The sequence below is a fragment of the Acomys minous genome (assembly GCF_964271855.1).
Source record: "Acomys minous genome assembly, chromosome: 3".
NCBI lineage: Eukaryota > Metazoa > Chordata > Mammalia > Rodentia > Muridae > Acomys > Acomys minous.
The window spans coordinates 63720994-63737712 of record NC_140485.1 but is presented as its reverse complement, the minus strand read 5'-3'; positions in this window follow the sequence as shown (position 1 = coordinate 63737712).

The following is a 16719-nucleotide window of genomic DNA, read 5'->3' as shown; positions in this document are numbered from 1 at the left end:
TACAAGGAGTCTCAATGGCCACTCACAGGCTATGGGGAGAGTTGAGTCTTCCGTGCAGAGAAGTTGTAGCCTCGGGCGTCTGAGGGGTCTACTGGCTGGCTCCCAACTTCTGCTTTCCTCCCATGTAGTGTCAAACCAGAGGGATGATGGGCGCTAGGGAGAAAGGGGGAAGATGAGAAAGATATCTGCGCTCTTGGAGAAGGCAGAGAAATCTCTCTCTCTTTCTCTCTCTCTCTCTCTCTCTCTCTCTCTCTCTCTCTGTGTGTGTGTGTGTGTGTGTGTGTGAGTGTGTGTGTGTGTGTGTGTGTGTGATGGTGGAAAAGGCTGAGTATTCCCACGCTAGAGGAGTTTGAATCAGATCTGTTCCATCTTGCTGCAAGTCTAGCTTTGGGCTGTCACACCCGCCCCCCCCCCCCCCTTCACGTGGTCTGTAATCCTTGCTACTTGAGAGAGAGAGTGAGGCAAGAGGATCTTATGTTCATGATCAACCTGGGCAATTTAGTGAGTTCTTGCTCTGGGATTAAAGGTGTGTGGGGGGGGGGGGGGGGGGTACTAAGGATGCCAGTCAGTGGTAGAGCATTTATCTGGCATGAGCAACATCCTAGGTTCAATTCTAAGAATGGAAAGAAAAGGAGTCTCACTCAAAATCTCAGTCTTCTGGAGTATGGCACTTAGTGTCAACAAGAACAAGCCATGGACATATCACAAACACGTGTGGAGATACACAAATGTTAAAACGTGTGGTTAACACTGGATGGGTAACCCTCAGGTCTGGTTAGCATCATGTGCTAGGACGCCACATATGTAGTGAGGCCTGTTCAGTGTTTGCTTTGTCATAGGTAATTGATCTATAGACTAAACTCTAACCCTCACCCAAGGCAGGTTCAGAAATGAATTGCCCTCTGGGCATAAAGATTACTTATAGTTTTGTCCAGGCTGGTGACCCTACGTCTCCTGAAAAGAAGCGTCACTGTGGGGTAGTGAGTGTGCAGCGTGAGTGAGAATGCATTTGAAGATTTGCCAAGAACAACATTCATTCATGGATTCTTACCTCCATCACTGGCATCATAACCATTGCACTGTGACCTTCAGCATGGAGGAGCTGATGTGCAATGTGTGTGTGTGTGTGTGTGTGTGTGTGTGTGTGTGTGTGTGTGTGTCTGTGTCCCCTCTATCCTCTATTCTGAGCTTGAGCTTTTCTAAGTTATGGACTGTGTAGATTTGCCACATGGAACTCCCCGCTGAGAACTTATTAACCTTACTAATGTAATTGACCTAAAACAGTGAGCACAGTTCGCATGATGAGGCTGCTGGGAAACAGCACAGGATCTTTTGACATGAGGGATAGGCACTCTTAAATTAACCCAGAGAGTCCAGCAAAAATAACCTTGCAGTTTCTTTTAGTACCATGTGCTCTGAGATGGAGAGAGGAGCTGAATATTTCTCAACAGCCTCAGCACCGGTGGCTCCATAACTCTTTAAATGAATATAGTTTTCTACAAAACAGACTAATACAAATCCTCACCAATGGCAAGGATGGTAAGCTGGTACTTCTTAAGAGTGAGGGCCAAGTGGCCAATCCACAGATCTCCACTGTAGGGGAAAAAAACCGCACAAGTCAGACATGATCAATTAATTATATGAAAAGAGGAAGAGATGGAGAAGGGAAAATTCTTTTTTGGGGTAAAGTAAAAAATGATGCAGACATAAAATAGATGTAATGGAAAAGCACAGGAGTTGTATTTTTCTCCTAGCATTGAAAAGAAACCCACTGTAATTACAGAGGTGAAGAAACCTACTGTAAATACAGAGGTGAGGTCCAATACATTTCCTGCCTCCCACTCAGAAGTAAAGAAAGTGAACCCACCCAAGCAAGTTCCTCCATGCCATCATCTTTGCTTTTTAGCCCATCAGATCTTTTTCTATTGGTCCCTCACCGCTGATTTAGTAACATAATCCAGTCTCTCATAAAAGAAAAGGGGAAGATGGAAGAGAGTTGGGGAGATGGCTGAGGGTGTGAAAGCTCGTGCAATTGTGGCTAAAGACTTAGGTTTGATCCTTGGATGCACATGGTAGAAGGAGAGGCCCAATTCCCAGGAGTTGGCCTTTGCACCTCCACACACAGGCTGTGGCATGCACGCATGTAGGCACAAAATAAAATATACTTTAAAATTAAAAAAAAGGGAAGAGGAATTATTTCCAAACTCACATACACCTTTCCATTTTTGCTTTGTTGAGACAGGATTTCTCTGTGTAGCCTTGACTGTCCTGAACACTCACTTTGTAGGTCAGGTTGGCCTTGAACTCACAGAAAATCCCCCTGCCTCTGCCTCCCTGAGTGCTGGGATTAAAGGTGTGTGCCACCACCACCCGACCTCTTTCCTTCTCTTTCTAAGACAAATCTATAACATGCTTGGATAAAATATCTATAACCCTCCAACCCACTTCCCTAACTTTGAGCGCCTTCTCTGTTTGTACAAAGCAGGCTTTGTGTATTACTTGGTGAACACTTCAAACATAAAAATATGTTGGATTTAACCAAATGGTGTTTGGCATTCAGGGAAAGTCTCATGTGACATTAGTTCTTTATTTTAATGATATTGTGTAACACAAGAATTGTTACTCAGCTGTTAGATCTGGCTTACATTCCAAAGAACAACCCTACTCACTTTCGTATGTAATCTATATTTACCTTTTACTGAATTTGGTTTCTACTGTTTTGTTGAGTACTTTTGCATCTTTATCTTTAACTCATATTGGTCTGTAGATTTCTATTCCTGTGATGTATTTGGTCTTAGTATTGATGGGGTGGTCCCCCCCCCCCCCCCCGCAAAGACCGTTGTCAGGATTCGTGATTTGCTAGAAGGAATCGGACAACCCAGAAATGTTGTGATCATTGTGGGTGTGTTTGGTCATGCAAAGGAAAATGGTCTGTTGAATCGTGTGAAGGAGAAAATGGAAATGTACAGAATTTATCTCCCAGGGGAAGCCCACCGGCCCCTCGTGTGCTTTCTGATGCTGTGTGATAGTGTGCATAGAGCATTGCTGGCCAGGGAGCAGGTGATGTTGGCTTTGAGGGTCACACATTTAGGAATGGGGCACCAAAGAAGAGACTGACTGTAGAAACATAGCGTCCACTTGCTCCTCACCTCCAACTTCAGTCAAATTGCCAGAAACAACGTGGTCCAAAGCTCCGACACAGATCAGGCCTTCCTCCTAAATCACACCACTGACATGGACTGTGTGATTTATCAAGGTCAGTCCCTTTTAGAATGTGCAGAGTTAGAAAAGCCATTCCTGGTGAGTTAACAACTCACAGTGCAGGCAGCATTCTCATGTTGATAACCATCATTCTTCAGCTGTGGGGACGCCCCATGTGTGTGGATTTTCTTTAGCATTTCTGAACATTGCTAACCCATTCATGATAAATCTCTTTCTTTTGTAGAAGTGTCATCTCTATACTGCTGGCTCCTAACTCACTTATGTCTCTAAACCCATATGTATCAACTGCTCATCAGAGAATGGACCAGCGCATTAATACCCACCTTCTCAAGTACCTAAAGACAATGTGTTCTAAATGAAACTCATCATTCACGTGCTCCCGAGGCAGGAATGGAAACAGGAGAGAGCTTTGTTCTACACCTGTTCTTGGGACAAGATTTTAAATCTCAAATTTGAGATTTCCACAATTTGAACACACTCCATCTCCTCAGTTTCATGCCAGTTCCTATGGTGACACAGTCCACAAGCCGTGTGTGTGTGTGTGTGTGTGTGTGTGTGTGTGTGTGTGTGTGTGTGTGTGCACCAACACTGTGAACATGTATGACATAAATGTGTAACTATCATGACAAACATTCTGTGGTTAGAAGACAAGGTCCAGGAGTCACTGGGTTCCAAGGATCAAACTCAGATCTTCAGGCTTGTCCACAAAGCATCCGGTTCCTGTCCCAACCAAAATTCTTGCTGTCACCTGTTTAGCCCTGACCTTTACTTATAGCATTGTTATAACAGGATCCTCAGATGGAGGTATGTTATGCATTCCATCGTCTCTTCACACTCTAGTCCCAGACATCACAATCCTATGGGAAGACTGAGAGTAACTAACAATCCTTACTCTCTCATGTTGGTCCCAGAAAACTTAACCACCAAGATATCTACAGAGTAGTTTTTGTAAGAAGCAGGTCTAAGACTTCCTAAGTATCCACCCTGCCTTGCTTGACAGCTCTTCAGTGGTCTTCTGATTCTCTAGGGTGGAGTTCACCCTCACCCTCAACACAGCATAGCATGTCACAGTTGGTACCTAGGTTGTAACCCTGTCTGATTTGTCTCCATTCTCCATCATGTTCAACGCTCTTGCTAAGAGAGGATACACGATTGCTTTACTGGAGTTTCCCACACACCAACCTCTTCTGTGGAACCAGCTCTGACCAGGAGGCTCTCCACTGGTGTCAGTGGTTCTCTCTGCTGCTCCAGATGGTTCCAAACAGCTTCTGTGAGCTTTCCTTGACACCTCACACAGGTCGGGATGAGACGCAAACCCAGACATGGAACTTAACACCTGCCTCCTCTCTCATCAAAGCACTATTTTCTCAGCCTCCTTCCTCTGAGTTAGCTACGCTGTCTTCATCTCTTCTGCTTCAAACATTGCAAATCCTCTGAGAAGGTATTGGGTGATCCACAAACATCTGCCTTGTAACAGACTTTTTTGTTTTGCATGGCTTTACTTTTAGTTCAACAAGTTGTGTATAATCTTCTAAGTAAATACATTTTCAAACAGGTTCCAGGTTTGGTGAAAGTCACAGGGTAATAGATTATTAAAATATAGGGTTTGTAGTATGCATTTCCTTCAGTGAATGTGTTGAAGGAGCCTGCGTCAATGCCTGTTGTGACCCAATATCACCTTGCATACTCCTTTCCTTCCTCAAATATATCATTCCTGTGTCCTATGCATAAGAGGCTTTCTATAAATGCTGCTTTAATTGAATTTAATTGTTTGAATTTTATATCTATCCAATCATGTGCTGTGGTGTGCCCTTTGAAAATTTAGCATCAATCCCTGACAATAAAGGTGACTTTAGCCACTGGACTCAGACTTCAATATTCATAAAAGGAATGCCAGACATAAGAACATAATTCAGACAGGATGTATTTTAGGTCAGAACAAGGTACATTGCATTGAATTTTTAAGTCACTGCTAGAGACCCTCCTGAGTGGAAGAAAATTTGAAGCCTTGGATGGTGCCCAGACAAACGGGAGGCAGAGGAGACACTGACACTTGAGCACAAAATTGAAAGGACTCCAAGGATTTGGCATTGTAGATGAATGCAGCCATTTTCAAAATCCCAAATTATAATGTAAAATTTGATGATTAACCATCTATACAAAATTTAAATAAGCATGTCACTGCTTAAATACCCAGAATTATTGTTCAATTTTAACGCATTTTTAGAGTCACCTGAAATGGTTTTCACGACATGCATGGCTAAGAACTGTGTGCAGCAACCAAGTTCCTACGCCTGGGTGCTTCAAAAGGTCTAATCTGATGATAGAAGCCTAGAAGATGCTAGAGAGCCACAGGTGTCCAGTTCATTTTGGAACTAAGGAAACAAGTTTGATATTGGTGAAGGGTGGTACAACATCATCAGCAAAAAAGATAGACACCAGTAAGATATAAAAGCAGGCAAATAACGCTGACCATTTCCCAGACCATTCTATGTCTGGCTGCTTACTGGAAGGTGCCATGTGCTTTGTGGAAGAGAATAGCCCCTCAGTGTATCCTTCCTGGAAATACCCCCAGATTTTGCCAGAAGTATGTCTCTTAATTGATTCTTGGTCACATCCAGCTGACAATCAAGAACAACCAACGTGCATGCTTTTATTAATTTCTTCCCTTTGTTCTAAAATAGCAAAATGTCTATTTCCCTAAGCACCAATGTCTACTTCTAGGGTAATCGCCTTTGGAAGCATCCAGCAGATATCCAACTAAAAGAAACCAATGATAACTAGTCTGCCTGAGAGTCATGGGCCAGAATTCAATTTAACGATAGGATTCTAGATGCGGATGACAAGGTATCAGGGGTAATCTGGCATTTAGATTCATCCACAGAAGAAGCTGTGTTGGTTAGTGTTTTTTCAAGTTGACACAAGGTAGAGTCACTTGGGAAGAGGGAGCCTCAATTGAGGAGATGCTACTACCAGAACGACCTGTAACTACCGGTATTTGTAAAAGCAAAGGCTATGGGAAGATGAGTTTGTTCATGCTGCTCAATGCAGCATCATTGTGTGACAGACGCCAATGGCCGTACACCCAGGGTTTGGCTCATAGGAAGAAGAGTGGTTTAGCTTTTACAAATTCAAATTACTTACATCGATGCTGTCACTAAAGTATACATAACATCTATGCATCAACATATCTTATAACAGCTTGCTTCCTGTTCTTTGAGTTCTCTGTGCTACCCAATCTACTTTTCTCTGGCATACCAAGACATGTCCATTGTCCTAGTTGTAAAGTTACTACTGTACTTTGCTAGGGATGAATGACCTTCCTTGACAATATATATAAACCGTCTTTGCATATTCTGAAGTCTATTTATGGCAGCATCTGTACCTGTTCTTCACCAGATTGCCTCTCTGCCTCTCTTAACCTTTTGAGCCATGTGCCCATATGCTGGTCCACTGATCGTTAACTTTTGCATACTATTCCATTGCCTGGTGACCCCAGCTTACTTTTGCATCTGCCATTAATGAGATTTTAATTTTTTATACTTCCCAGTAGGCCAACATTGCTCCATTTTGGGACATATTTTCCCATCCAGGATAAAAGACTTATAAGTCAATTTCAGGGTGGTGTAAATTTGTAGCAATGGATTTATCAATGCTGCTAAATTCACCTCCAAACTAGTTATAGACATCTTGCCTCTCTGTAGCAGATACAGGAATCCTGTATATCATTCATGCTTATACATGGACTTAGACCTTTCTGAAGAGTTTTGCCTTGTGTAGGATATAATGTAGTATTTCAGTTTCTATTTTAGCATTCACTCCTACAGTTACAATGAATATATGGGTTTGTTTTTCCCAGTACAAGAGCTTGAAGATAGGGTGATGTATACAGTAAGTAAGTATCTTATCCTGAGGTATGCCTCCCCCTAGCCCTTATAAACAATTTTTATTTTGAGACAAGTTCTCCAGACTGCTCTTGATTTCACCCTGTTGCCTCCAAAGGCCTTGAACTAGTGACCCTCCAGCCTTGGATTGCAAAGAGCTGGGATTTCAGGTTGGTACCACCAGGTATCCTTTAAAACATTGTTTAAAGTCTAATTTTCATTTACATTTTCACATCTAAAGTTCCTGCATGAAGTTCTTAGTCATTTTCTTTCATAGTTTTTTCTTTTTCTAATCTTTCTGGAGGGCATGCTAATATATTTTTATAGTTTCTAGTCTATATGTAAAAATTTCAAATACCTTTGTTTGAAATTTTCAGCTAATCCAAGTTTATGCTTTACTTGTTTCTTTTTCTATTTTGTATTCTTTAGGAAATTCACATTTTCATGCATTGAAATATGATCTGTACACAACTCATTTCCACCTTCTATTCCCAATATCCCTCTATGACTCCCCTTCCTAACTGCACATCATCTCTCTCTTCTGTCTCTGTCTCTCTGTCTCTCTCTGTCTCTGTGTCTATCTCTCTCTCTCTCTGTCTCTGTCTCTGTCTCTGTCTCTCTCTCTCTCACACACACACATACACATACACACACCTGTGATAATACACTAACTCTAGTTAGGGCTTCTCATATTTGCACGGGTTGATCCCGACCAGTGGTTACACACTAAAAAAAGCAAGAGTCTCACTTCCCCAGAAGCCATCACTTGCCAATAGCTCCTCAGTGTGGAGTGGACCTGGGGATTCCCTAGTCCATCTCTGTGGGCATTTGGGCTTGATTAGTCATGCTTAGGTCTTGTGCAGGTAACCCGTGTGGTGGTTTGAATAGAAGTTGATCCCATAGACTCATGGGTATGAGGGTGTGGCCATAAGGAGTGGCACTATAAGGAGGCATGGCCTTGCTGGAGGAAGTGTGTCACTGTGGGGGTGGGCTTTAAGGTCAATATGCTCAAGCTATACCAAGTGTGGCACACAGTCTCCTGGTGCCTGCAGATCAAGATGTAGAACTCTCAGCTCCTTCTCCAGCACCATGTCTGTCTGGATGCTGCCATGCTTCCCACCATGATAATAATGGGCTAAATCTCTGAACTGTAAGACAGCCCCAATTAGAAGTTTTTCTTTATAAGAGTTGCTGTGGTCATGGTGTCTCTTCACATCAATAAAGCCCTTACTAAGACACCCTGTTATAAGAAGCCAATGTTAGCCAGTCTGCCTGTGCATGATGGGCCAGAATTCAAGCCAAGGACAGGATTCTAGAAGGGATGACAAGGCTTTTAGAAGTCTATCTGACTGTGAATGCATGGGTGCAATGAACGTCTTATTTTTTTCTGGGCCTTTTGGCTGAGATGAAGTATATTACCTGTTCTTGGCTGAAATAAATGTCTTTTGATTAACAGCATACTTTTATTTTTGTGTAAAGTTAACAAAACACAATTTTGTTGCATTTAACTTAATTTTTTTTCTATCTGCAAATCATATTTCCCTCTCATATATTTTGTGTCATTCACGTGTGTCTGCTCAGTTTTATGTTGCTTTCTAAATGCTAATTTTCATCATTAATCTTTCTTGAATTTTTATTGGATCTAGGGAAACCTAAGAAATCAGTCAATCCCACCTCAAGATACATGCATCTTTGTTGTCATTTCCAGAGATTATGATAAACAACTTCCTCCAGTGATATTTGAATAGACTTTTGGGAGATGGAGAGTCTATGGAATGCTAAGCCCAGTGGGAGAATACGCTCACTCATCATTGGTGGTGGGGAGTCAGGGCTCTGTCCCCCAGGTCCCTACCCAACTCCACTACCTGAGAACTCTGATACGACCTCTAAGGCCATCTCAACCACTGTGGACAAAGAATCTCTGAGGCCATGCGTGGGTCACATGCATCTTCTCTGTTGGGTATTGTGTCACTACAAATTAGCTGGCTATTACAATAACTAATGGTCGCTGGCCGTTTACAGCAAGTATGGTGTGCTGTCAAATACTGTGCTTTAAGGAACACAACCATCTTTCAGTGGGCAGACCCCAACTCATCCATCCTTTCTCTATCCCCAGGGCAGTGCTACATTTTGAACTGGAGGGGGTGGTCATTTTGTCTTCTTGTTATTCTGGATTATTTGGTTATTTGAGTAATAGTCCTTTGATACAGGTATCACTATTAGCTTTTGAAATTGAAACAAGCAAGCAACCAAAAAAGGCTCTCTTGAGATCCTTAGTGGAATTTCATTGGGTTTTGACTAATAAGGTAGTTAATATCCTTACGGTAATAACTCTCCCTCTCCTCAGACATGGTGCATCCTTCCATTTATCAGACTATGTACTCAATTTGTATTACTTCGTATTTTATTATTATATAAGATTTTACCTAAAAATCTTGTAATTTTTGTCAGCAATGCCTTCTGATATTCATAATTCTGCTTGCTAATTCTGGTGTCTTTTAAAGTTTATATTTGTCAAATGCTGCCTGATAAGATGCCTTTTAATATGTATGTGTGCTTCTATGTGAGCATATACTATGTGCATACAGGTACCTGAAGAGACCAGAGGAGAGAGCCAGAGTTATAGGCTGTTTTGAGGCACTTGCCATGAGTGCTCAGAATAGGGCTCAGTGTCTCTGGCAGTGCAGCAAGGCCTTGTAACATCTGAGCCATTTCTCCAACCCTTCCATAGGGGTTATAAAATGAAGTCTTATGTGTAACAGCCTTGTCAATCATAATAGTGTGTGTGTGTCTGTGTGTGTGTGTGTGTGTGTGTGTGAGAGAGAGAGAGAGAGAGAGAGAGAGAGAGAGAGAGAGAGAGAGAGAGAGAGAGAGAGAGAAATGATTATATGATCTCTGCCCAGTCCTTTCCCCTGTCATTCCCTGATTTTTATTACAATCAGAACGGTGGGGAAAATCAACCTTGGAACAGGACTCTAGTGCCACATGGGAGGAGAAGGAGGCAGTGATCTTCTTTCTGACATAATCACTCTGTGGCTTTGAAGAACCTATAATTTCTCTAAATATTAATGTGCAGTTATCATTACTTACGGATGTTCAGTTGTACCTGTCCTTTGCTCTCTTGGAGCAAAAAAGCCAAAGGATATAAATCGTGTGACAGTTAATTACTCGATAAACCCCCTCTGCGACCGACACTATTATGTTGGTTCTTATCTTTAGCACACATCCCAGGGGATTTGGGATGCAAGCTTTGTGAAGGTTTGTAAATGTCAGGCAGGGTCAGTGGGTTTGGTGTCTTCTAAATCTGGGTTAGAGCATTTCAACATTGCTGCTGTTGAGATTTGGGGATGTTTGATTCTTCACAACGTCTAAGTAGAGGACTCTCTGCATTGGATCCTGGCTAGTAGCGTACAGACATCTCCTCACTAAGTGACCCGAGTACTGCGCCCACCTTCCTTATCACAGTGGTGCAAAGAATATGATCATAGTTTTAGTGTCCCCAGGAAGCAGAATCCCCTCCAGTTAGGAACCCGTGGCCTGTGTGAATCTCTAGTCTCTCTGCTGTGGTTCTCTCACATAAGCTCTGTACATTCCCCCAAGCTACACACAAACTTTAATTAATTTACAGTTCTCTCATATTATCCACCCAGTCTTGTCCCTGCATCTCTCACCCCAAATGTCAGTAGGTCAGTGATGTTTTAGAATAAGCCAAGGACCACAAAAATCTGGTCCTTAAAGAATGTCTGACCTAATGCTTAAGTCCATGTTAGCGTTTACTCTCGCAGTGGGAGGGAGTGTCTGGCTTCCTTCAGAGCTGGCTGGCTGGCAGGTGGTCTTTCTGTCTCTCTTGTAACCTAGTACAGCTCCCTCCTGAGCTTTGGAGGACAGCCTGCTGGGGCTTCCTAAACATAGCAACCTCGGTAGGGGGAACGGAGCCTTTCAAATTATAGAGCTCAGGCTCCTTTCAATAAAACCTTCAGCATGGCACATCTGATTGTGCTTTGGGATGAATAATGAGAAGTCCAAGGAAAGGGTTTCTGAATTTTGAAAGGAGCAATTAAAAATAATGAGTATTGGGAAGAAAGTGTTATTCTCGGAGAAGGGATGGAAAGGCCAATCAGAGCGGCTCTGCATGTGCTTGGGGTGTTTTGGGTGACTTCTAACAGGCATAAAGTACGAAAGGACTTTATCTTGACGAGATGTATGTGTGGTAGACGGAAGCCTGGGATGAGTGCCGTCCTTCCTGGCTAGGGTTTTCACTATCTGCCTCCTACTGAAATATGGTTGTTGGATAGTAATTGAAGAATGTCGGAATACCACCCCCTGCCTTTCCTCCATCTTGGTTGCTCTTTCCCAGGTATACCCAAACTTACCTGCCTCTGGTTCTCCTTCACAAGATACCAAGACTTGATGAGCAAGGTTCAGGGAACAAGGGTGTCTTCTCTGGGCTGTTTGTTCCTTCTGTGGTACGTTCTGCAGTTTAGCAGGGTCTGTCCCTTGTCCACATTCCTGGATTCCCCTGGTTCTAGCCACATACTTGTCAGGGCTAGACTCAGGCAATGAGGATCCGCTCCCCACAGGAATCTCTTTAAAGATAAGCCTTGTTCCTTTGGTGAAGGTTCAGAGTGGCCTCTCCTCAATAAGGCCATGCAGTGGTTTGAGTTCTCCATTGCTTAGCTGGCATTCCATCAGCCAGGATTCCCTTTGTCACAGCATCCTACCTATTGGAATATCAGCCTACAGTGAAGATAGAGACCAAGGAATTAACTAAACAGATCAAAAATGAGCTAATAAGTAAACAGATCTTTCCAAGGAAACCTTCATCAGGCAGGTGGATTGACAAGCACTGCTTCATGTAAGATCTTTATGGCACTCAGGGAGGCAGAGACAGGCAGATCTCTATGAGTTCGAGACAAGCCTGGTCTACAAAGTGAGTCCAGGACAACCAAAGCTACATAGAGAAACCATGCTTGAGAAACAAAACAAAACAAAACATCTTAAGGATAGGAGATGTAAAGTCAAGATTGGGTCAGGAGGATAAAAGAATTAGAAGCAGGAATACACCATGTGAGCTTTTCTGCTTCTGGGTTAACTCACTCATCCATTTGTCCACAAATTTCAGGATTTCCTGCTTCTTTATAGCTGAATAGTATTCCATAGTGTAAATGTACCACAATTTCTTTATCCATTCTTCAACTGAAGGACATTTAGGCTGTTTCCAGGTTCTGGCTATTATGACTAAGGCTGCTATGAACATGGTTGAGCATATATCCCTGTTGTGTGGTGGAGCATTTTCTGGATATATTCCAAGAAGTGGAATAACTGGGTCTTGAGGAAGCCTTATTCCTAGTTTTCTGAGAAAGTGGCAGATAGATTTCCAAAGTGGTTGTATAAGTTTGCATTCCCACCAGCAATGAAGGAGTGTTCCTCTTTCTCCACATCCTCACCAGCATGTGGTGTCACTTGAATTTTTTAATCTTAGCCATTCTGATGGAGGCATGTTCCATGAAAGTCTTCACTTACCAGGAGATTGAGGTAGATGTGAAGACATCCTACTGGGACTCTAGGTAAGAGAAATAGAGGAGTTGGGGAAATAGAAGGATCCAGAGGACCTTAGAAATCTACAACAAGAACATCGTAACGGGTGGATCAGGGCTCAGGGGTATCTGCTCAAACTATTGCACTAACCAAAGACAATACACGTAGTAAACATCAAACTCCCACTCTGATCTAGCCAATGGACAGGACATTCTCCACAGTTATATGGATAGCAGGGACTAACTCTGACATAAACCCTTGTGCCCCATATTTGATGACCTCTCCTTGGTGGAGAGCCCTGGTGGCACTCAAAGAAAGAGTAGGCAGGCTACCAAGATGAGACTTGATAGCCTCTGACCATAAGGTGGGGGAGGAGATCCTCCTAGGTCACGGACCTAGGGGAGGGGAATAGGGTGGGTGTGGGAGGGAGGGAGGAACAGGAGGATACAAGTGATGGGATAACAATTGAATTGTAATCTAAATAAATTAATTTAAAAAAAGCAAAATTGGAAAAATAAATAAACAACAGGAAAAACTTTAAAAGCGAGAATTAGAAGCAAATTTATTATGTATATCTCAGGGAACATTTGGGACTTGTGTGACAAGACCACAGTGGAGCTTTGAGATATTCGGTACAGGCAGGAGTATTTAAGTAAGGGAAAACACTGTTCTTCAAAGGACATGGACATGGAAAAATCTGGAGATATGTTTGGCTGACACCACTGTGGGAAGAGGTGGGGGGGGTATAATGTTACTTTACTTAGCGAGGGGAGGTTTGTCCCTAACTAGTCTCCAATGCACACAGTCTTCTACCTGCCCGAGGTAAAGGAGTCCCCAGCTCTAATATTGTAGCAAGGGTGAAAGAATGACTGGAAGCTCAAAGAAAGAGGGGCGATGGGGTCGGGGTGGGGCATCAGGCACTGAGTTAAGCTCCTGGAGAAGCACATTAAGGGAAACGCAATGGTGAAATATGAAGTTCATGGCTTTGTATTCTAATTAAATGAGAATATAGCACAAAATGCAACATGCTCAGTCAACAAGATTACGTTGTTACCGGCATCTGCCCACTGGCGCTGGGTCTAAGTGAATCACCAGCCTGTCTTCCCTGGTCCAAGGGATGGAGGGTTCTTTGGCCTTCCACGTGCCTGGGAGGAAGTGACACCAGGCTGGTGAGGTTTTCATCAGTGAGACAGAAAAGAAGTTTATCATGGGAAGCTGCTGTTAGACAGAGGTGGGCTGCGGCTCGTGGACCTCAGTGTTAGTCCTGGTTCTGCCCAGCATCGCAAAGCTAGCTTATGTGGTCAGGGTTTCTCTTTATAAAGCAGAAAGGATGAGAATGGCTCTTCCTCTGGTGCTCTAAGATAAAGCAAGGTGTTGCAGGTAAAGGCATTATGGCAATTCTCTGCCTGCTCTTAGGGGGACTAAGTTTTAAATAGATACGTGTTTGTCTTATCTTAAGAAAATACACCTGGGTTTTTTGACAAGGTGGCTTGGGAAAGACAGGGGCACTTCAGTATTTGCTTTGTGAAAACGGAACACAAACCTAGAGTTCCCACTAAAAAGGAACGAACCATAATACTGAGTCTTTCAGAAGAGTAAACAACCTAGAAAGCTCAGTTCAGTTTTCTCTAACATAAGGTAAGCAGCCAACACCAAAAAACAAAAACAGCAGCAGCAGCAGCAGCAGCAGCAGCAGCAACAACAACAACAACAATAACAAAACAGTAGTTTCACCCAAATCAAGGTGCCGCATACTTCATCAGCATCCCAGACTTTCTGTCCTGAGACCATCACTCCCACCCCAGAAGTAACCGCTGGTCTGGCCTCATTCTCTATTAATCAACTTGGCTCGGCTTTGGAGTTGTATAAAAGGGAAGGAAATCCTGATTAGTGAAGTGCAAGGCCTACAAGTTTCACTTGCTATAAGCTCTTTATGACTTGGCTGTAGAGAACATTCTTTCACATGACTGTCTATGACTCCCTTGTGGGAACGTGTCACAGGTGGTTTATTGTTGTGAGGTCTGTGCATATTTCCAGAGGTTGCGTTGCTGTGTCTTTGTGTACACAATCACACAACACATACACAGAAATACACACACACACACACACACACACACACACACACACACACACGAGCTTTAAGGAGCTCAAAAGACCATGCTTTCGTGCCTCGATGTGGGTGGGTTCGTACCTGGCTCTAGTGTGTCCAATCTGTAGGTCACATGTGACCGAGGATCAACGAAGCCTATCACAAAGCGGCAAACTTAGAACATCTGATAGGAGAAAAAGTAGAAAATACACACGAAGTCCTTGGCGCAGGAAATGAGACTCTGCACAGGACCCTGATGGCACAGGTGTTATGACTAACAAGCACTGCGTCGGACCTCGTGAAGCTAAAATGCTTCTACATAGCAAAGTGTCTCATCGTTTTAGCAACGAGGGATGGCAGAAATTGTGAACAACTAAATGTCCAACAAAGAGCGACTATCTGGAATACATAGAGAACTAAAAAAAGCCTGAACATCCAGAAAATAAGTAACGCAATATAAGAAGAGGATACACAAGTGTCTGAGATTCATTTAAAAGATGTTCAGCATCGTTAGACGGGAGGAAAATGCAAATTAAAACAACTTTTCAAGATTTTTATCTTATCCCAGTCAGAATGGGCAAAATAAGGAGAAACAAGAACAAAAACCCAGCAGACACTGGTGAGGATCTAGGAAAAAGGGGACTCTAAGTTATTGCTAGTGCAAGTGTAACCAGTATAGCGCCACACAGGAAACCAGTGTAGGAGAGTCTCAAGAAGTTTGGTATGGATCTACGTCGAGATCCAGCGAATACATCTCTTGGGACTTTCCACAAAGGACTCCACCTCAGACAAGAGAGACACTTCCTCACCCACGCTCATCGCTGCTCCGCAAGCACCTCTGCCTTCTCAGTGGAGTACTGGGATTTTTCCTTTGATTTGTGGATCTCCCTGGCCCCCTGGGGATTGTGGTACCTGGTACCTGGTACAAAGGAAGTGGAGGCGGGGAAATGGGGCAGGGACTTGGATGGCCTTTAGGCACTTTGGGATGACTTTCTAACATCAGCTGCCTGCGGGGAGGGGGGTAGGCAGATCAATTTTTATTCGGGGTGAAAGCGGGTATATAGAACTTTGGGGGGAGGTGTTGGGGATTTCAGGAATGTCATTGGCTGAAAGGCTAAGGTGCAGAGATGCCTCCTTTACACAGGAAGGCATTCCAGGAATCCCAGGTGCTTGCTGAACAGGTTTTACCTGGCAAAAGGGAGGTGGACCTGTCAAGTCCCCAAGGACTATGTGATATTCCTGAGGTAAAGAGTGTGGGCTCCGGGATCTCCCGGGGAGAAAAAAGGAAGCGACACTGATGAAGGGAGCCTTCCATTTTGCGGCAGAGCTCAGGGCTTTCTGATTTCTGATTTTTACATCTGTGGTTCTTGAGTGGAACCTTTGTAGGTGATGTGATCATGCTGCCTGTCATAGAGGCTAGACAGGCCTCCTGGCTCAAAGAGATGATATCAAAGCTGTTTTATTAACATGTCCTGACTGACTGACACACTCCCATATCCTTGCTAAGATTTTATATACTCTGCCTCTTGAATGTTAGAGATGCTGTCAGGTGTCCTGATGGTAAGGGTGTTTCTCCACAGGCAGGGTGCACGTTGGGATTCCTCTCTTTGCCCCGTGTAATTATTTCGTTGATGCCTTTTTGCTTTTCTTGTTGATGTGTTATAGATCTTTATATATTTGGATCAAAAATTAATTTTTCAGGTAAATGATAAATTCTACCTTGAAGTTTAATTATTTTTCTAGAAATGCTGTTCTTCATGAATAACCCTTTTGTTATGAATCCACACTTTTAAGTTCTGGTTTACTTAAAATATCCATGTCCATATTAAGATCATGAGGTGCATTAATTACTCGGCTTGTTGAAGTGACAAAATATCTGACAAGAAACAAACTTAAATAAGGGAGGGTGTCTTTTGGCTCACAAGTCAAGGATGCAGTCCAATGTGGAAGGGATGCTTAAGGGAGCCTCAGTTAAAAAACAGAGGC